General features: G+C 34.2%; 1 long non-coding RNA gene across 3 annotated transcripts in view; it reads left to right on the forward strand.

The window, feature by feature from the left end:
• The first annotated feature begins 324 nt into the window (after window positions 1-324).
• Window positions 325-24,029, forward strand: part of LOC106872775 (uncharacterized) — a 144,296-nt gene continuing 120,591 nt past the window's right edge. For 2 of the 3 annotated variants that reach the window (XR_008264224.2, XR_001409802.3), the window contains exons 1-3: window positions 325-902; window positions 3,182-3,323; window positions 12,102-12,168. This is a non-coding gene — a long non-coding RNA (uncharacterized LOC106872775). Of the gene's footprint in view, window positions 903-3,181; window positions 3,324-12,101; window positions 12,169-13,836; window positions 14,298-24,029 lie in introns of those variants that run through there. The other variant, XR_008264225.2, reaches the window with a different exon arrangement.

The raw sequence follows: 24,029 nt of genomic DNA on the forward strand, positions 1-24,029 counted from the left end.
AGAGAGAGGAGGAGTGGATAGAGAGAGAGAGGAGGAGAGAGTGAGAGGCGCATTAAAAAATATATTACATATGCATGCACACTTGTAAGCACAGATGTGGGTGTGTCGTAGAAAGCTTGCTTCCCAGCTTACATTGTTTCCGGGTCAGTCCCACTGCGTTGCACTTTGTGTGAGCCTCTTCTACTATTGCGTCGGGCCGACCACAGCCTGGTGAGTGAATTTGGTAGACGGAAACTGACAGAAGCCCGTTGAATATATATATATATATATATATATATATATATATCTATCTATCTATCTATCTATATATATATATATATATATATATATATATATATATATATATATATATATATATATATACATATATATGTGTGTGTGTGTGTGTGTGTGTGTGTGTGTGTGTGTGCGTGTCTGTGCGTGTGTATGCGTGTGTGTCTGTGTGTATGTGAGAGAGAGAGGGAGTGTGTGTCTGTGTGTCTGTGTTAGTGTTCGTCCCCCAGTACCGCTTGACAACTTAGTGGTTCGGCAAACATGAGGGATAAAATAAGTACCGGGCTTAACAAAACAATAAGTACTGGGGACGGTTATTTCGACTAATAAATTCTTCAAGGCGGTACCCCAGTATTCTCGCAGTCTAGTGACTGAAATAAAAGATAAAAGATAAAAGATAAAAGATATACATGTATGTTAGTAAGTGCGTATATATGTATTACACAGTGACTTATTTCCTTCATGTCTTTCTACCAACTTCTCTACATGCACACATATATATTATGGATATGATTTACAATCCACATATGAAGAAAAGATTGTCATGCTATTAAGTACGAGACACAACTGGAGTTGAAAGCGGGAGACAGTTTGTTGACAAACAGCAAAGAAACGAACCGAATACAGAGGTACATGTTTTGTTAATTATTTAATTGTCTTCTGTATATTAGATAAACAATTCCAAAACCGTACACGTTGTATGCATGAGTGGCTAACTATATACTGTAAGAGTAAATAAACACAAACGAACACAAACACGCATATGTGTATGTGAGAGAGAGAGAGAGAGAGAGAGAGAGAGAGAGAGAGAGAGAGAGAGTATCTGCATCTGTAATGTATTTATACGGATATATATATTTCCAATTATTTATTTATCATATAATATGATGTAGAATATATGCATATATAAACAGAAGGGTGACAGAGCGAGATATAGAAGCCCCTCTACAGAGCTTCCACCTGTATGTTGCTAATTACGCACTTTGTATAGCCTAACTTGTGTATTATAATAATGTGTCACTTAAGCAGATGCGTGTGTGTATGTCTGTTTTTATACGATGCTAGATTATGGTATACATACATATACATACATATATGCATGCGTCTATATATATGTATATATATCATATTTAACAGATACATAATATAGTATGGTATATAATATAAATATATCATCATCATCATCATCATCATCATCATCATCATCATCGTCATCGTTTAACGTCCGCTTTCCATGCTCGCATGGGTTATATGCATGGATGATATTAAATATGTGTTATATAGCATATAGTCGTGACTATGTAGTAAAGGGTTGCTTCCCAACTACATGGTACCGTGTTCGGTTCCATTGCGTAGCACCTTGGGCAAATGTATTTGGCAATAAGCATCGAGCCGAGCAAAGCCTTGAGCGTGACTTTGGTAGCCGGAAACTGAAAGGCTCTCGTCGTATATATGTATGTGTATGTATGTGTGTGTGTGTATGTGTGTGCGTATGTATGTGTATCTATGTGAGTTGGGTGATGTATGTCCTTGCGTTTGTGTTTGACGCACCACCACCGCTTGCAATCGATGTTGCAGTGCTTACGTCTTCGTAACTTAGAGGTTTCACTAAAAGAGACCGAAAAAATAAGTGCCAGACTTCAAATGCACTTCCGTTAATTTATTCGATTAAAATTTCTTCAAAACGGTGCCCCGAGATGGTTGCAGTCCAATGACTGAAACAAGTAAAAGATAAAAGATATTTATATAACATCTGTGCATGTGTGTGTTTGTACTTTGTGAGTTTTGGAGTGGTTCTACCTGCGGTTGTGTGTCTGGCCGAGTTGATACTTAGAAACCTACTGTGTCACTATGCATATATATTGTATAAACTTAATAGGTGTAGGAACAACCTATATACAGTCACATTAATTACGTTTGATCACAAACTGTCTCCTAATGCCATACGCTTTGTAAATCGATTCGCTAAATCTCTGCAAGAGATTTTAAATGATAATCCGATTAGACTTCACTCATTTATCATATATTGTAATTTGTCAGTGTCTACTCATATCAATAGGATATTTCTGTCTTTCAATATGTAACGATACACTCATGTTTTAGTTGCTTCCTCTTACAAAACCCTCTTCGCAACACATACATATCCGTCTTCATCACTCACCCATCGTCTGATCGTCTGATGGGAAGGCATTGTGATAGACCAGTGCATTGACTGACTTGGGTAGATTAATATGTTCAAAATGCATCAAGAAATTTCATCATCTTTCAGCAGTTTCTTACCCATACAAGACAACCTTTTTTTACAAAGCAATACTTATGTATGTATGTATGTATGTATGCATATATATATATATTTATATGTGTGTGTGAATGTGTGAGTGTGTGTGTGCGTGAGTGTGTGTGTGTGCGTGTGTGTGTGTGTGTGTGTGTGTGTGTGTGTGAGTAGGAAGTAGTAAGGAGAAATGAGCACGCAAACATGAGTTTCCAGTATAAAGGATTGAAATGATAAATCTAAATATGTATCATTGAGTGTTGCAAGACAGATGCTAGAAATGAGTATATTTTAAGAAATAAGGGAGTCAGGCTGTGTACAAATAGTTTCTTACAGCTGTTTCCTAAATAGTAGCACATATGTTGCATTTCTCAGTGAATGAAGGTAAGATGTCCATATATTACCGGACTATTCTAGCTTGAGAGAGAAAGAATGATGTATGTATGTGTGTGTAGGTATGTATATAAGAATCGCCTAGGGTGATGCAATCACGAACGTGAGGTCATGGTCTCATTCTATCCAATGAGTTGCGTTGTGTTCTATCGCAAAATGCTTAATTGTTTACAACCCCACTCGGTTATACATTTATGGTTCTTTCTCATTTTTGTTTTCTAAAGATCTCTTTACTTGTTTCAGTCACTGGACTGCGGCCATGCTGGGGCACCGCCTTGAAGAATTTTTAGTCGAATGTATCGACCCCAGAATCTTTTTTTAGGTGAATTTCAACCAGCATATAAAGTTAAGCCTAGAAAGTTTCTCCACACGCTAAAAATGACAGGTAAACATTACAATTTTCTTTCATAATTTCACGTAAACAAAACACGGGAATCGTATTTGTAATAAAAAAAAATATTTTCCAAAATTCCAATTTTTAGGTAAGCAAAATATATTCAATCGAAAAACGGCGTCAAAACATCTATGTTCTTCACAATGGTATGTTACAGGTGTTTCCTCGTTTTTAGAACAATTTTACAGTTTGAAAATGAAAATAAATCAACCTTAACATTAGAAAACAAGACACTTTACTACTCAATGTACATTTTGTCTGAATTCTAGCAAAAAGGAAAACATTTACTTCAAGAAATGTGTAGAGACATAAAAACGATAAGAAGTACGTTTCAATGACTATATATCGCACACATACCTCCCCACACAACCCCTGTTCACACACACAAAATGCACACGCACATACATACATACACACATATGTACACACGCACATACACTCACACGCACATACATATATACACACGCACACATACACATACGCACAAGCAAATGAACCCACACATACCTCCCATATACACACAACACTGACTCATACATACACACACTATAAACACACAATACACATTCATACATATACGCACACAATTATACGTACATGGACACACACACACACATACCTCCTTCTCTTGCACTCACCTGTTTTAGAAAGAACTCTTTCTACACCTTCCCGTCATTTCAATATGTGACCGCGTGTGTATCGCTGGCGATTTTCTTTCTCGATCTTCCTTTCTTTGAACTTTTTCTATATTTCTGATGAAGAGCTCCGCTCGAAACGTGCAATCCTCTTTCTTTTCTTTCTTTTACTGAGCGTCCAGTAACAGTACTTGTTCCACGTCCTCGCGTTGTTGTTTTTTCTTGATTACTCATGTTTGGATAAGCTATATATATATATAGGGGGGGGAGGATGTATATATATATATATATAATATTTTCGGATGGTGTTTTTGTTTTTTGGTAAATAATCACACGCACTATATATTTGATCTTCACTCGTTTATTACTGTTCTTATTCTAACTAATGTCCATTGTCCAGAAAACTTTTGTCACACATCTGTGACCTCTTCAGCGACACTTTTCGTCTTCGTGTGTGCTCCTGTTCCACTTATTTCATTCTGCTCTTCTATGGTGTGTATCCTTATGTGCGCATGCGTTTATGTGAGCATGTGTGTGTGTCATTGTTCTTAGTATCAGTATGATCTTCCCCTCAGCCCTATCATTTCCCCCATTGTCGCTGCTGCTGTTGTTGTTAATCGTGTTGTTGATACTGTTGCGGCTGTCTCTGAAGTTAAAATGTGTGCTTGTGTCTGTATATGGGTTCGCTTCTTATGTTGTTTGTATCCATGCCCTTTATATAGATTTATTTACCTATTTATTTTTGTCAATCTCTATTTGTTATATTTATCACATTTATATGACAAATATATTTATTTATTTATTTTATTTATCTATCTTTATTTCTTATGTGTATCACAGGTATGTGCATATCTGTCCATTGTGTGTGTATTACCCTGTTTGGATCTGTTTTATTTATTTATTTATTATTATTTTTTCGCTCTCTCTTCTCTTGCCTTCTATCTTCAGTAATGTGGTGTCGTGTAGCGGTGGGTGTTATTGCTCCATTCATGTTTTCTATTGCGGTTCTGCCTGTCTAATGCTATGTGTGTAGCCTGTGTGATCTATCTAAGCGTCAGGTCTATGCTTCGATAATACTTTTAGCGGTTCGGCAAAAGACCAGATAGAATAAGTAATAGGGTTACAAAGAGTAAGTCATGGGTCGAGGTCTTCGGCTAAAACCTTTTAAGGGGGTACTCCAGCATGGCCACAATCACATGACTAAAACAAGTAAAAAAATAAAAGAATATATATGCATTTTACGGACATTTTTCAAATAATTTTAGCTATACACACTTCCTGATGATAGCAAATTTGTGCAATCGATGCGTAAACCTCCTTTGCATTCGTTAGTAATATTAATAGAAATAAACAGAAACAGAAACATTCGGAGGAATTTTAAGAACTAAAGATTGAATATTACGCGCCAGAGAGATTTGGTTATGGCTACACTAGAGAATCATTTTGTGATTAAAGGATACTGTAGGCTGCTCCGATAAGAGTAGTATCATAGCTGTAAAAGATCGCACTTGCCTGGAATGGATAAAGAGAAACCTTATCATATAGATTGCTGGTAATAGTTAGCAATTATTTCCTTAGCCCCGTGGCAGCGACATGAAACAGGAGAGATAGATAATCTTTTCATTGTCCTTTGATGCTTAGAAGAATATAAATTGAGCGATTCATCACTTAAAATCTTATCTCTAAGTCTCTTCGTGATGTAGTGAGAGTCGGGCTGTAGACTCGGAATGGTAGAATCTGTTCGTAGGTAGGTGCATTGATTTCCAGATATAAAGGATACCTCGAGTACAGCTTATGTGGTTATACATTTTTATCTCTTTTGTAACATGTATTATTGGCAGTAATTTGATCTAGACAACTTCAGGCGGCGAATTTGCTGAATCGTTGCCGCGCCGGGGAAAATGCTTAGCGGCATTTCGTCCGTCTTTACGCACTGAGTTCAAATTCCGCCGAGGTTGACTTTGGCTTTCATCCTTTGAGAGTTGAGAAAATAAGCACCAGCTGAGTACTGGGATTGATGTAATCGACTTACCCCTCCTTCAAACTTGCTGGCCTTGTTTCAAAATTTGAAACCGATATATCATGGATAATAGTGTTCTAAACACCATGCACATTCAAAAACCTGTAATATTTATGCGTGTCTGAGTAATGTTAAGTGATTAAGGATAAAATTTCAGTAGTTTTGTTAGCAGATGCATCTAAGTTGAACGGAGGAAGGAACCAGCTCTCTTATAAGGAATCCTCCATATTCACTAACTGCTCACTGAAACCCCCCCCCCCCATTCATGACTCGCAGCAGCATGGTACAGTTCTGAAAACTTTATCTCCATGGAATGATAAATTAGCGATTTCCCTAGTGGTGTCATCAACTATTTTACTAATTATCGCTAGGGTACGAGGGAGATTCTCTGAATTTTCCATATTGGTTCAGTCTAGTATTATTCTTTCCCAATTTGAATTTTAAAGTAATGTAAATAAGCTGAAAGTTTCAATTTGTTAGTAATATATTTGTTTAAAGCAAACGATTTCAATATTCTTAACTTCTCCCTGAAATTTCCCCTAACGTGACAGTTCATATTGAGAGAAGCTGTTAGGAGGAATAATTTAACAGTATACTAGCAGTTTTCCCTAACCTTAACCAGCTGCCAAAGATTTATTGCGAAAGAAGCTACCTTTTCTTTTGATCCAATGGTAGTCTTTATCATGTGTCTTTTATGGTAAACTATCTTCTCTTCTGATTTGCACAAAGAAATTAAAGGGACGGAAAGCCGGAAAGCAATTGCACAATATTTCCTTTCGTGCACTGTCGATAATGATATTTGCAAGAAAAGGAAAACACAGTTTTAATATGTATAAATGATCGTCAGTCTTAAGAGAAAAGATGTCAATAAATTTTAATATATGTTTTTTGTCTTCATAAAACTGCAGATTATATCCAGTAGACTTATTTATATGTACATAATAGATTATCCATAAACAAAAACATCCAAATGCATGGGAAATGTAAGGTTTCTGAAAGTAAAATCAGTTCTACGCTAATTTTATTTGCATGTACAATGGGGAAAGCTGATACATTTTACCGAACAAGTAATGGATGTTTCAGGTCAATGTATTCGTTGATATTTTGTCATCAGTGTTTTTGTTACAAGTATACGGCATATATAATATAATGATAGCAGTCATTATAGCCCATACGTTCACATGAATAAAAAACATAAATAGATAGATGTATAGATACATAACATACACAACTACATAGACCGATGTGTGCATATATATATATATATATATATATATATATATATATATATATATATATATATATATATATATATATATATATATATATATACATACATATATATATGTTTGTATATATATATATATATATATATATATACACACACATTCATATGTATATTTATATGTTTATAAATTCTTACATATATATATATATATATATATATATATATATATGTATGTATATATATACACAATATATATAAAAATGCATATATATGCATATATATTTTCATTCATAGCCAAAAACGATTTGTGCGGACACGCGCGCACACACAGAGGCATTATTAAGAAACTTGGATGATGTAAATTACGTCTGATCAATGGGATTTTTTTTTTTTATATTTCCCTATCACACAACCGATATTAGAGTGTAAAAAAAGACATCAATGTATTACACTTAATGTAGATACATCGCGAAAAAGAAATTTATTGCAATATTAGTTCGAAAATAACATCTCTTATGGCTGTACTATTTTAGAACACAAATATATCACTAGGAAACAGTAGTCGTCATGAAATAACTAGATGCACATTTCTGCGTCATTAATGTTGTCATTAACATGTACTCAGACAACCTCCTGCTGACACAAAATTCATTGCTATTGGTATGAGAAAACAGCGTATAAACAATCGCTGGTGTTGCAATTAGCCCCCTCATTGAATAACAATCGGGGAAAAAATGCGGCAAATGTGCTTTTTCATGGTGTATCTATATTAGATATGATACACAGATGGCCGTAAAGAATCTATACTTCTAATATCACACCATCCTCTTCCATAATTATTTCTTAAATAATCACCGTTGCTGACAACACAAATTCTAGCAGATATACGAGGGTGTGATGAAAATTTCCTGACTATAAGGCTATCTCAAAAGGCCTTATTAGAGACCCAACCGTCTTTGTTCTTTACGAGGCTTAGAAAATCTGAAGGACCGCTGCAATAGGTATGTGAATCTGAGTGGGGACAATGTTGAATACAATCATAAGTAACTGATCCTCCTGTATTGTCCAATACCAAAGTGAGGAACTTTTCAGCATCTCTTCGTAATTACCAAAATAGAACAGAAGCATATGAAAAGATTATCTTATTACCCATCACAACGTAAACGTAAATGAAAAATGAACTAGCACCACAACTAAAATTAGAAAAAACAAATTGTACGTAACCTTTAGGATCTAGAGATCGAGATCAAATACAATGCTAAATGCATGTTAATTTTCCGCTCCAAATGTAAACTAAGATTCTTCAGGAAAAATATTGAAACTGGGATTAGTTTTAGAAATAAAATTAGCATGAAGGTAACACAATAGAACTTATAGAAAAAAACGAATTTGGCTTTTATATCGACAAATATAAACTACTGGTTTCATTTATTCCTTTTTTTCGTTTTTTTTTTTTTTTAAATTGGTCGAATGATTTTATGAGAACATTCAAATAGAAAGACACGTGGAAGAAAGGAGATAAAAAAAAGAATAGAAAGAAAAGGAAAAGGGGTAGGGGTAAAACAGCGGTAGAGCAAGGGTGCTCCGAGGTGCCACATATCCCCAGAACGATTGGCGTCCTCAGCCGATCCCCGCAGTCATGACCGCGATGGTGTTGCCGCGGAGAGCAGCCAGCGACAATCGCTGCTGTAGCCACTCCACTACGTGGTGCTCATTTCTATGATGGGAAGAGGTATTTAATCCCTGTCTATTTTTTTTTTCCGATTTTGATAGCATATGTTAGGTTGTGTGACTTCCAGTAAAAAAATCTTACATGCAATGAAAGAAAATGCAACAAAACTAAGAGTCAATACAGAAGATTTAGAATTAGAGAAAATTACTCAAAGACTTTAGGCGTAATTTAACACGAATATATATCTACAAACCTCAAAGACGTAGTAGAAAGTATCATTGCATTTTTAATCAGAATCTCAGAAACATAGAATAAGGTAATATATTTTCAACTCGCTGTGTTATCTCCATTTTCAGGCATTGCAACTATCAATCCCGGAGTGCAAACATCTAAATCATTGGCAATTCTTTACAGCTTTACAAATGCTATTCACTTCTGAAATTTCAAGCATGCCATCAAATATTTTAGTGCTTACATGAATTATTTTACATGTGAAATAATACTGTATGAACCCGTGTTCTCTTTTTATTGGTTTTCCTTTAAACTCCTCTTTTTGTTCTTTATGTCATTCAAGTTTAATGTGTGCAAACAAATAAATGACGATTCATTGTTGTTTCCGATTTCAACTATTTTTTCCTTCTTTTCCTGTTGTTTCATATCAGTGTTGCTATCGAAACTAATCAACTAATAGCCATAATTTTGATACGTAACGTCGGTGTTAGGTTTCAAATTCTGATATCGATTAGGAAAGAGATGAAACATACTATATATCATCATCATCATCATCATCACCATCATAATCGTCATCATCATCACCGTCATCATCATCATCATCATCATCATCATCATCATCATCATCATCATCATCATCATCATTATCAATAACAATTCTTCGCTATTGTTTGTCTTCATTATCATCGTCGTCGTCGTTGTTGTCATCATCATCATGATCATCATTATCTCCTTCCTTAACCTTTCCCTCTCTCCCCCTTCTCCTAACCATTAGCATCTTCGACATAAATGAAACTGGTGCTACTTTTGCGTTTTCTAATTTGTCTAAATATATTAGTTACTGTAAAGCAATCCACTTCTTTGTCACTCTTATCGTTATCTAACTCGTCCAATTCTTCTTGTTCTTTTTCTCTTGAACACAATCATCATCATCATCATTGACATCATCGCCACCATCGTTGTCAATAACGACAACAGCAGCAGCGGTAGAACGATAAACATACTTTGCTATGTAGATTTTGACTTCATATTTATTTCTATTATAAGTACAAGTCCTGAAAACCAGAGGGAGCCAGTTGATTACTTCGACCCCAGTGCTCCTCTGGAACATATTTCATCGACCCTGAAAAAATGTAAAGCAAAGTCAACCTCGATGGTATTTGAACTCAGAAAGTAAGGCGCCCAAACAAATGCTGCAAAACATCTTGTCCCGATCGGTAACATTCTGTCAGCGCAACACCTTTGTGGTTTTCATAAATAATGGCTTGAAATGTTGGCATAGGGACAGCAGCCTTTGATGGGAAAGTGAATTCGGTCACATCGAACCCCGATACTTGTTTTTTCGACTCTGAAACGATAAAAGGTAAAAGATAACCTCGGCGAATTTGAACACAGAACGTAAAGACGGGTGAAATACCGCGAAGTATTTTGTCCGAAGTGCTAACGATTGTGCCAGCTCGTTGTCTCTTTTTGACTTCATATGATAAACTTGAATCTGCTTATCATCATCGACTTTGTGAGAGTAAACGTTCACCTCCACTTTGACAATTTTCACTAACTAATTCGAGTGAAATGGAAAGGTGTTACAAATATAAGCATGAAGCATAAAACACATATAATAAAACGAGCATGTTTAATATACAAGGACAAGAAATGCTAATGAATTAAAACTCTGGGGAGAAAGATATCATAGCATAACAAGTAGTTCCGTTGAGAAACCCCAAAAATACATTGTATAAAAATCAATATATATGTGTCTGTTCACGTGCACGTGTGTATAGGCGTGTGCGTGTGTGTAGATAGTTAGGCAGCTACGTTTGTGTTTACACACACGATAGAAGCATGTATTTATTCAACCCAAGTAGAGTTTATTCATTTATTGGAAGGTGGAAAATATTTCTGTCGCTACTCTGATGCTTGTGGATCCTGTTTATTTCAATTGTTATAAAGATTGGCTTTGTGGAGGCGCAATGGCCCAGTGGTTAGGGCAGCGGACTCGCGGTCATAGGATCGCGGTTTCGATTCCCAGACCGGGAGTTGTTAGTTTCTATTGAGCGAAAACACCTAAAGCCCCACGAGGCTCCGGCGGGGGATGGTGGTGAACCCTGCTGTACTCTTTCACCACAACTTTCTCTCACTCTTACTTCCTTTTCTGTTGTGCCTATAATTCAAAGGGTCAGCGTTGTCACACTGTGTCACGCTGAATATCCCCGAGAACTACGTTAAGAGTACACGTGTCTGTGGAGTGCTCAGCCACTTACACGTTAATCTCACAAGCAGGCTGTTCCGTTGATCGGATCAACTGGAACCCCCGTCGTCGTAACGGACGGAGTACCAACAACAAAGATTGGCTTTAAAATGAAAATAGAAACGAAACGAAACGACATCTTTTAATAAAGAAATACATACACGCGCGCGCGCGCTGACTCACACACACGCCCACTCGCAGGCTTACCTACAGGCTTACCTACCCCACAAAAACCTACAGGTTTACCTACACCCACACAAACACCCACACACACATACCCACAAGCAAGTCTACACCCACACGAACAACCTAACATACACACACAGAGACACGTCCACCCTCACACCCAAATGTACTCATACACAAAAATACATATATACGTGAAAAGGTGTGTGTTTGTATGTGGTTTATAGATACACTTTTTGGTTAAAAATACGGCTCCACTGTACGCCCCTTCTACCCTGAATTTCCACTTGCAGCGTGTGGAATATGACTGCCGGTTTGTCGGAATATATGCAGTAGCCTACCGTATATCTATGTGTGTACGTGTTAGTGTGTATGTATGTGTGTATGTAAACACTCAAAATATATATATATATTTATATTTATATATAGAACTCATTTTCTTTCGTATTTCATGTTGTTTGCTGTTGGTGACGTTCTGTACCCTTATATATATGTATATATATATATATATATATATATATTTTTTTTTTTTTTATTTATGTGTTTCAGCCAAGTGGCTGCGGTCATGCTGGTGCACATATAATTATTCAATTGAACACCACACATCCATTTCCAAGTAAGTTTATCTTAAAATTTTTGATGCGACTCTATTCTATACCGTTTTCTCTCCTATCCTTTCTAATTCCCTTTTTCTCCCATTCACAGTTTTCTATCTGCCTTTCTTTCTCTCACCTTCTCTCTCTCTCTCTCTCTCTCTCTCTCTCTCTCTCTCTCTCGTTGCTCACAGATGACCATCATCCATCTTTCATTTCGTCGTGTGACCATCTTTCTTTCCTGCACCGATGTTCTAAGGACTGGGCGTCTCATATCTCTCTCTTCTATCTTTTCTCTTTTCAAAGAAAATATTTCTCACAGCTTTTACGACACTCCATGTTTATTTTCGTTCGGTTTCCCTGCATGTTTCCACTGTCCTGTTTTTGTTCCTAACTGTGACCCTCCAAAAATCCAAAATTTTACACACACACACACAAACACACACACACACACACATACACACACACACACACACACACACACACACACACACACACACACACACACACACACACATATATATATATATATATATATATATATATATATATATATATAATTTATAATGATATATAGTGTGTTGTGAATTTGAAAGTTCTCTTGTATATTTTAATATCTTCTCTTCTCCATTTTACACAATTTTTTAGAATTCTATGGAATTTCTTTCCATAAATTCACAACACCATATACAAGTATTATTTTCATATTCGCAAATTTTACGCGAGGAAGCTACCAGCAGAATATGAAGAAAATTCTCATTCAACCGTTTTACACATATATTATTATTTATATTATTATTTAATTGAACGCCACGCACCCATTTCCAAGTAAGTTTATCTTAAACATAGTTTATGCAATTCTACTGTATACTATTTTATCCCTTATCCTCTGTCATTCCCTTTTCCACCCTTTCCGTGTTTTCTATCTGTCTCTTTCTCTTTCCCTCTTTCTCTTTTTCTCTCTCTCGTTGCTCACACGTGACCATCGTCCAGCATTCTTTTCCTCACGTGACCATTTTTCTATCCTGCACGAACGTTCTAAGGACTGAATGTCTCCTATCTCTATTTTCTAGCTTTACCCATATATGCATACATATATATATATGTATACATATATACGACTGCCGGATTGTCGGAATATATGCAGTAGCCTATCGTATATATGTGTGTATGTGATAGTGTGTATGTATGTGTGTATGTAAACACTCAAATATATATATATATATATATATATATATATATATATATATATATATATATATATATATATATACATATGTATACTTCCGCGTGTTTGCTTCTGTGAGTCTGTACATACGTATGTGGCCTTGTGCGAGATTGTTCGCGAATTTACTATGTGTAGCCTGTTCTAAACACTGATACTTATTATGTAGCTGGAGTTAATACGATCGACTAAACCTATGAATTCAGTCCCCCAGCATGGCCCTTATCCAATAATTGTAACCCGAAAGAGGATAAAAGATTAAAAGTTCATATTATATTAAGCTGGCACGTTCATTCAAACCTACATTACTTCGCTTAAGGCATTCTGGAACATCGATAATTTTCACCACTTGCTACATCATCACTTCTTGAATTATTGCATTGTTCATTTTTTTTTACCGATTACTGAATTTGATTTCTTCTTCGTTGTTTGTAATTTTAATTTGTCTTTCTGTTTTTTTTTCTAGTTTATAGTTCATGAACTCTGTCTTTCTATGAATGATAACTTGACGTATGTAATTTGAAAACTGAACCGCCTCCACCAATTTTGGTACAAGGTATACAGGAAAAATATGTTAGAGCGAAAGATACTCTAATATTGAAATAGTTTGGCGTCTTAGTTACTTATGCAACAGTTTGATATAAGTGACACGATCCGTAGAGAAAAATATCATGAAGGTATTTCCCAGTTATGCAATACATGTTTCCAAATGCATAGATCGACCTTTTCTACAGTAATGCTAATATGTTCATGATGCTCTCATAAAAGAAAATACTCACATGTTGCTAACTACAAATGTACGTAAAATTAAAATTATAAAATGCTGTCGAATATTTGTTCCTGGCTATAGTTCCTATAAATTATATGCATTTTCATTTTGAATGATATCTACCAAATGGACTGGCCTTGCTAGAACAGTCTGAAGGACCCATGAGAAATGCATTTAAATAAAACTTAGTGAAAGATTACACTAACTATTCCATTGAGGCATGATAGCTTGGGTGAGTGAATGTAACAGTGGGTAGATGTATATATATATATATATATATATATATATATATATATATATATATATATATATATATATAATTTCAATAACGGTCAGATATTCAAGGTTGTGTTTTTAGTTGTGAGGCTTTCGTCAGCGTAAATGTATGCCTCATGACTTCGTATTGCATCTAATTTTGTGGTCCTGCTACGGAAGGCCTGAAATGATATATACCACTGTAAATATCAATATTGACGGAAGAAAATAATAGAAATGTTCCGTATTTGTTTCATAACCGAGCTTAGCTTTAATTTTCAGGGTTTTGGGGCTGTTGGCTGAACTTGCATTTCACTATATTCTTACTCTAAACTAGTTTTAACACTAAAAAATTTCACTGAAAGAAATATTTTTGCTATGATGGCTAAACATTTATTCTTATGATTATTACAGACATTCACACACATGCAAACGCACACTCTCGCATACATACACGTTTATGTGTCTTCGTGTCTGCTTATATCAATACTGTTTCTGTATGTGTGTGTGTGCGTGTGTGTGTGTGAGTGTGTGTTTGAGTGTGTGTGTGTGTGCGCGCGTGCGTGTCTGTAATAGTATAGGTACTGTCACTAAAAGTCGGGAAACGAAAATGTTCTGTGTGTAGTTACATCTCAAGAGAATTTTGTGTTCTATCAAAGAGTTTTATAGTTTATCTTACTAATTCACGTCAATCACTAAAGCAAAATGTTCAAGTTGAAAGAGATAAGATACACTTAAACCCAGTGAACCGGTGGCGGCCTGAACTTCGATTTCACATCACATAAACTAAGCTCTAATTATCAAAGTATTACTTTTGTCTCCAGAATTTTGTAATAAAGATAGATATATCGATAGAAGTACAAATGTAGACTCATAATTCGTGAGGAGATATTTACAAAACTCAAAGAAATACACTCACGATATATATATATATACAGTGATAGATACATATGTACATACATACATACATACATATATACACAGAGATAGATAGTTATGTACATATATACATACGTATCTATTTATATACATATGTATTATATATATGTATTATATATATGTATATATAAATACAGATATATATATATATATATATATATATATATATATATATATATATATATATATATATATGCGTTAGTGTGTGTGTATGTGTGTGTGCATGCGTGCGCGTGTGTGAAAACTTAAGGAAATATGTACATCTATCGATAGTTCTCAAAAATACGCTTTAAACATGAATTGACGGAGAAGTTAGAAATATTTAATTTTCTTTTCCCCTCCATGCATGAAAAACATAAACGTATATATAGATGATACACGTGTGTAAATATATATGTATATACATGCAGATACACACACACACACACACACACACACACACACACACACACACCATTTGTATATACACATTTATATATTCATATACATATATAAAATTATGCATTGTGTTTTGAAGATAAATTTTTTGACAAATGCATCATATTTAGAATTCTATGCGCATTCTTCTATATCGAATTAAGAAACTGAGAAGAGGAATAATACAATAGTCCCAGATTCCCTTCATATTTATTTACATAGTCATATAAACCATAGTAAATAAAGAAAACAATAAAATAATAGAATTTTTTTTCTGTATATCATATACACGTGTTTCATTAACAATAAAAATATATCCGTTATACAAGGAAAAACTTATAAGCAGATTATATTGACAAATCTTTAGAGTTAGCGTAACTCTCATTAATATCGGATTATATTTGTGGATTTTTCCACAGCCAACGGTGTCAATTGAAAGGTCATTTGGTTCATCCTGTAAAACTTTTATCCCTTATGACATTGTCAATGCCATAATCATCATGTGCCACGACCTATCAAATTTTATTCAAAGCAGAGATGGCTTAACTAAAAGAGTTCGAAAGATATCAGAAATTATTGAGTAACTCAAAGCTTCTCTTTCTTCTATGATAATAGTCGACTATATCCTTAAGCAAAGATTTGCATCCCTCCAAGACAAAACTATCAAACGTAGACAGAGCGAATACCTCTCTGACTTTCTCTCTACTGATGATCTCAGTTCAGTTACAGTGTGTGTTTCTCAGTGCTTCATTCAGTTTCCGTCTACCAAATCCACTCACAAGGCTTTGATCGGCCCGAGGCTATAATAGAAGACACTTGCCGAAGGTGCCACGCAGTGGGACTGAACCCGGAATCATGTGGTTCGAAAGCAAGCTACTTACCACACAGCCACTCCTACGCCTATATATTAGTAATCATTCGATGGATCGCCGTCCCTTCCCTTTGGGGAATATACATCGGTTTCTCCATAAGGCTGGTTACACACTCTCTTTATGTATATATGTATATATATATAAGATAATAAGAGTGAAAAAACTACAGAAGGCTTGTGTTACATGGTAAAAGTATATATTTAAATTATGTCAGAAAAATGTTAGAAAAATGTTAGAAAATCTTTTTGGTATATAAACATTGTATTTTCAGAAATAACCGGTTTCGTGTTGTCTTTTCAAATTTCTCTACTTCACTGTAATGTGTTCGCTCCAGTCTGAAAAAGAAGAGTTCTAGATAGGGGGAGGTAATTAGGGATTTCTTCCGGTATAGGGGAGATAATCGAAATCTAGGAGGTGGTAGAATTTCATTAATTTACCATGGTTTTGTTCTATATTTTTTTCCCTTTTTTCTCAGTGGGGTGATGAATTTCCTTATTTAAATGTGTTAGCAATGGTTAAGTTTCGGTTTGTATTTTTGAATGAAAAAGGTTTCCTTATTTAATCTAATCTGTGTTGGTGTTTTAATGGCACATTGATAGAAAGGAAAGATTATAAATTGTGGTAGCATTTGTTTTGCGCATTTCTCAATATGATCACTAAAAAGTATCATTCGGTATTCTGGGTATGCAATCTGCTGGCGGTGCAGAGTGCATCTACGTCTGAGCGATAATCCTGTGGACCCTATGTAGTTATCGTGGCAGCCCGAGCATCTTATTACATAAATAAGATTTTCTGAGGCACAAGTAAAGTTAGATTTAACTTTGAATTTGTGTCCCTCTTTGAAGAGGAATTCTGAACCTTCTAGAATGTTTGGGCATGTTGCACAATTTGGTCGACCACATTTTTTTACTTTCGCATCTGTTGTTTCGGAAAATAATTTTGCCTTTGTGAGGATCTTTTTCAGTGATTTTGTTTTTTTGTGGCTTTTGATGATTTTGTGTGTGTGTAAAATTTCCTTTAATTTGGGGTCCTTATGTAGCATTGGTATGTTTTGGGTGATGATGGTGAAGGCTTCTTTGTTTCTGGGGTTGTATGTGGATATGTACGGCAGTATTTTCGGGGAATGTGTGTTGCTGTGTTTAACTTTTCTTAAGTTTTCTATGTTAATTTGTGATGCACGTCTGATTCCATCCTCTATGAGTTAAACTGGGTAGTGTCTGTCAATTACTGTGTTTTTGAGTTCTTGTAGTCTGTAGTCTCTAGTATGTTGTTCTGACACTATTGTGCATATCCTTCTTGCAAGGTTGAAGGGGATATTTTCTTGGTGTGTCGTGGGTGGCATGAATCAAATAGTAGATATTGTTTGGCGTCTGTGGTTTTGTAAAATATGTCCGTTTCTATTTTTAGGTTTACTTTTTTAATCAGTATATCCAAGAATGGGAGCTCCTTTTGGTTGTACTCCATTGTGAACTGTATGTTTGGGTTGACACTGTTCAATAGACTTTTGAATTTCAAGAGTTCATCTGTGTTTTCATTCCAGAGTATGAAACAGTCGTCCAGGAACCTTTTCCAATTTTCTTTTATGTATTGGGAAAGGGCGTTTCCAAAGGTGGATAAAGATTCCTGGTATATTATTATTTCCAAGTAACCCATTGTTAGGTTCGCAATGACTGGAGCTGCCCTAGTTCCCATAGCAATTCCGGATTTTTGTCGGTAGAAAGTATTGTCAAACATGAAGTGGTTGTTTCGTAAGATGAATTCAACCGATTTAGTAATGAATTCTTTACTGATCCTGTTTGTGATTTCTTTCGGGAATTGATCCAGCCAGAATTGAATTGCCTCAAGTCCATAATTATGAGGTATACTGGTGTATAAATTAATCACGTCAAATGAGATCATGATTGTTTCTTCCTTGACTTTCTTTGGGAGGTGATTTAGCATATCCAAGTCATCTCTGATATAGCTATTTATGTGTTTAAGGAAGGGTTTTAGGAGGATGTCCATAAATAGACTTAAATTAATCAAATTCTACCACCTCCTAGATTTCGATTATCTCCCCTATACCGGAAGAAATCCGTAATTACCTCCCCCTATCTAGAATTCTTCTTTTTCAGACTGGAGCGAACACATTACAATGAAGTAGAGAAATTTGAAAAGACAACACGAAACCGGTTATTTCTGAAAATACAATGTTTATATACCAAAAAGATTTTCTAACATTTTTCTAACATTTTTCTGACATAATTTAAATATATACTTTAACCATGTAACACAAGCCTTCTGTAGTTTTTTCACTCTTATTATCTTTTATACATCCAACCATGTGCTTTCACATACCAACTTTCTCACACACACACACACACATATATATGTATATATATATATATATATATATATATATATATATATATATATATATATATATATATATATATATGCATATGATTTCCCTTAATATCATGTAATCACGTGTAAAATGTTATCGTATACTACATCTGTCACTACGCACTTATTCTTTCGTATCTTAACTTTGCTGTCTTTGTTTTGATATTACATTACTAATTCCGAGGAAACGTAGATTTTCTTATAATTGATTTTAATATTGTCATTAGAGAATAGTTGATGCACAAATGACCAAGTTCAATGTTCCACAATTTAAAGCTTATTGACCAGAGAATAATATTTGGATATAAAGTGTAAAACAACTAGATCTGAATTTGTGTCGCGATCATTATCACAATATTTTATTCTTATATTTTTATGATCGACATTTCGAGAAACTTCTTCGTGGATAAATCTTCAAATTGATTCACTTAATTCTTCCAGCTCCAAATAACAGGTTTACGGTTTCGCAATTCAAAATATCTTTTGTGTGAGTGCGTTTACATGCATGGCTATTGACCTCCCTTCCACCTTTTCCTTAAATAAGTTAGCAGATATGTAACATTTTTTACAGGTTCCAAATTTCTCTGTCTCTCTCCCTCCTCCCTCTCTCTCTCTCCCTCTCTCTCTCTCTATCACTTTCTCTTATTTATACAACAATATCATACATGCTGTCATTTCCAACATTTCCCACGCTTACACTGATGATTCAAGCCTCCATTGTTCTCTAACTTTCTTTATACCTGCACCTCCCACATGAAATTTTGACATGACGCGCCGAACCTGGAGATCTTGAAATCAATGGCCTATTTGCATTGACTCTCTCAAGACAGTGCACAAACAATATTCATATCAAAAAATATCATCTCGATTATCTGAACCTAATTTTTCCAAAAGAACTATTTGAAAACAATTATTCGAAAAACATTTATTCGAATGGAAAATTGTATGAATGAAAATTATTCAAAAGGACAATTAGACGAAATGTTAATTATTCCAAATTTTTCCTTTTATTTAAGCAAAAATGATAAAATAAGAAAATCAAGTACACAAATGATATTAATTTGGATAACTTTTTCGAACAATTGTTTTCGAACAAATTTCATGATACGATCATGGCAGTGCAGCACAAGTAAACCTGGAATGTACTACAATTTTTTTGGAGAGTTACGAGACGAGAAGCTAAAGTTAGCTCCAAGTTCAACGTTCGTTCAGTCTTTAAGAAAAGGATCTGTTTAAACTGTCCTCTTTGAGCTTCTTACAATAGTGTATAACTGATCATTTGAGAGAGAGAAAGTGCGAGACAAAGTGAGAGACAGAGCAACAACATTAACGAAAAGTATTTGACTAGTGTTTTATGTATTGGCTGCCGAAGAATGATAGGTGTTCAATAAGGTAAAATTTAAACGCTATAATCATCGGACTAGAGCAATTATTGGAAGGAGTTAAGGAAATTTCCTATATATTGGCACCTAATAATAGAATGCCTTAAACCAGTTCTTAATATTAATGTATATGTATATATACATACATGCGTATATATATATACACATATATATATATATATATATATATATATATATGTATATATATATATATATATATATATATATACATATATATATATATATATATATATATATATATATATAACATAATGCATATATATTTATAGACGTATATATATATATATATATATATATATATATATATATATATGTGTGTGTGTGTGTGTGTGTGTGTGTGTGTATGTGTGTGTATACATACATATATACATACATGCGTATATATATATGTTCTCATATATATGAGAAGAGAGATTGAGAGGTAGATACATAATACATAACACTTAATTCATTCCAACATACATTTATAAATATCTATCTATATCTACATTTATACACACACGCACACGCATATCTATATGTATAATAGAAAGAAAGAAAGCAAGAAAGAAAGAAAGAAAGAAAGACAGAAAGATAAAAAGAAAGAAAGGAAAAGGAGATGCTGGAAATTAAATTAATATGCTTTATTTAAAAGCAGCAGAAATATAACAAAAAAACCGTTACTCTGAGTTTCACGTTCCCGTTCATCGGACAGTTTTGTTAGAAAATCTAACAAAACGGTCCGATGAACGGGAACGTGAAACTCACAGTAACGGTTTTTTTGTTATATTTCTGCTGTGTTTAAATAAAGTATATATACATATATATATATATATATATATATATATATATATATATATATATATATATATATATATATATATATATATATATATAAATTCATAAGAATGGTACAACAAGGTACCGATATTTGCTGGAGAATAGCTATTCTCCAGCAAATATCGGTACCTTGTTGTACCATTCTTATGAATTTATATATATATACCCTTTAGGGCTACTTTTTGCTGGAAATTGATACATTTGTATTAATACATTTGTATTGAAATATTTTTCATTATATATATATATATATATATATATATATATATATATATATATATGTATATATGTACGTATGTATGTATATATTTATCTATATGAATATATGTATGTATGCATATTTATATATATATATAAATACATACACGCATACATGCATATCTGCATACATACACACACGAACACACACGAACACACACAAACACCCGCCCACCCACACGTATATATATGTGACCAGGCATCTTATAGCCGTCGCTATTTTTTATGGCTGTTTAAACTTAATGGAAATTAAACAACTGATGAGAACATAATATAACTGTTCATCAGAAAATTATCTAGAATGACAATCGTGTGTTCCTTTCCTGTTTTCTAATTGAGATGTGGCTAGAATTATTAGAGTGCTAAAAAAGTTTCATCTCATACATAAAATTACATAAAGTTAACTTCTCTAGTATACTTGCAGGCATCGATGCTGAATTCCATCATCTTATGAATATAATAATGTTACCAATAAAAGTTACAATGTCTCTGACGATTTGACAATAACCATAATTATGCTATATATCTTATCAAACTAAAAGTCATTTTATGTGAGTGAAATGCACGTAAGATGATGTAACTAAATATCTTACAAAATGTCTCTCATATTTTGTTTTTGATATATATTTGTGCCTGTATGTGTGTGCGTGTGTGTGTTTGTGTGTACTTGTGCAGTTCATCATAAGATTCTCATCATAAGTGTCTCCACAGACAGCTTTATTCGTCTTCATTAACTGGTGCATTATTTTATTAATGATATTATATATTATTATCCGATTATTATATTAAGGTAAAAGTGAATGTAAGAGCGAGTGAGTCTTTTTAATGGCTTCATAAAATTATATTTTTTTTTGCTTTCAGCATCATTCTCACATAAAATTACCTACTACTACTACTACTACTACTACTACTACTACTACTACTACTACTACTACTACTACTACTACTACTACTACTGTTGCTGGTGCTTCTTATGTTGCTGCTCGTACAAATACTATCTCTCTTTTCTCTGTAAGTACACACACATATGTATACACATATACACCCCTCCAAAGCTAAAAGTATAAATAGCAATATATATATATATATATATATATATATATATATATATATATATATGCTCGCGTGTGTGTACATAAAATATATGCTATAGTATAGTATAATGTGATATATGTGTGTGTGTGAGTGTACTTGCGATGGTGTATGTTGTGGTATATATGCGTGTCTGTCTGCATGTGTGTGCATATGTGTGTGTGTGATTGTGTGTGTCTGTGTCTATAATGGAAAGATACGGCTAGAGGATTTACAAAACACATAGCCTGTTATATTGACTAAGGCCCTCATACTTACTGACACAGATACAGGCATACATACGTAAATGCATACATAGATACATATAGATATATGCATACATATAGATATATACATACATATAGATATATACATACATACATGCATACATTCATATATACATATATACATACATACATACATACATACATACATACATACACACACACATACATACATGTCTGGTAGTCTATTCTGAAAAGACGATTGTAATAACACAAAGACTGTTTTGAACTTAGTGTACATTGTGGATATATATTTAGAGATTGCATATCACGCCATTCTCTACCTATTGCTAGCCTTGAGCTCCGTGTCTGAAGGCAACGATACTAAAATTTGTTTTCTTTGAAGCTAATGTTGTTTAGCTATACTGGTGAGTTGTTCTTAGATTTATTTTCGTATTAAGATATTGGAACATTTAAATTAGAAAATTTAACAATTAACTCATTTTCCCAGAAGTTTAGTCATTATATAGCAGCATCTTTTGTTACATGGAGCAGACAAATTTCCCACGTATCTACTTGTTGCTTAATGTGAGCTGTGGCTCCTTGCACAAGGGAAAATGACGGATGGGTGCTGCTGTAATGTCAGTGAACAGATGTCTACTAGATTAAGACATATCTGGAGATATAAACAACAGAAAATGTTAACTAAAACGATATAACATTGTTTTGCTGACAAGTTTTCCTATCTCGTCAAAAAGTTCTTAATCAAAACGCTATCAAGTTTCTATCGCAATGTTAAACAATGGAGTTATATTCAAATATAATTATATTATTTCTATAATTACAAGGTAATATTGAACCGGTCGATAACAATGTAAACAGAAAACCCACAGGAAATGATCTGATAACCAATACGAATATATTTCTATCTCTTAATGATGTTGTTGACGACGACGACGATGATGCTGATGATGATGATGATGATGATGATGATGATGATGATGATGATGAGGATGATGATGACGATGAGGATGATGATGATGATGATGATGATGCTGCTGCTGCTGCTGCTGATGATGATGATGATGATGAGGAGGAGGAGGAGGAGGAGGAGGAGGGGGATTTCGACAATGACAAAGACAGCTACAACGACAGCGACGACCATGATAACGACGAGAAGGAACGATATTCTATCGGCTTCGAGGGTGGTAAACTGATAGCTATTTAAATTAACTTGTAAGTGGTGG

Source organism: Octopus bimaculoides, chromosome 1 (genome assembly GCF_046866305.1).
Source record: "Octopus bimaculoides isolate indiv1 chromosome 1, ASM4686630v1, whole genome shotgun sequence".
Lineage (NCBI taxonomy): Eukaryota > Metazoa > Mollusca > Cephalopoda > Octopoda > Octopodidae > Octopus > Octopus bimaculoides.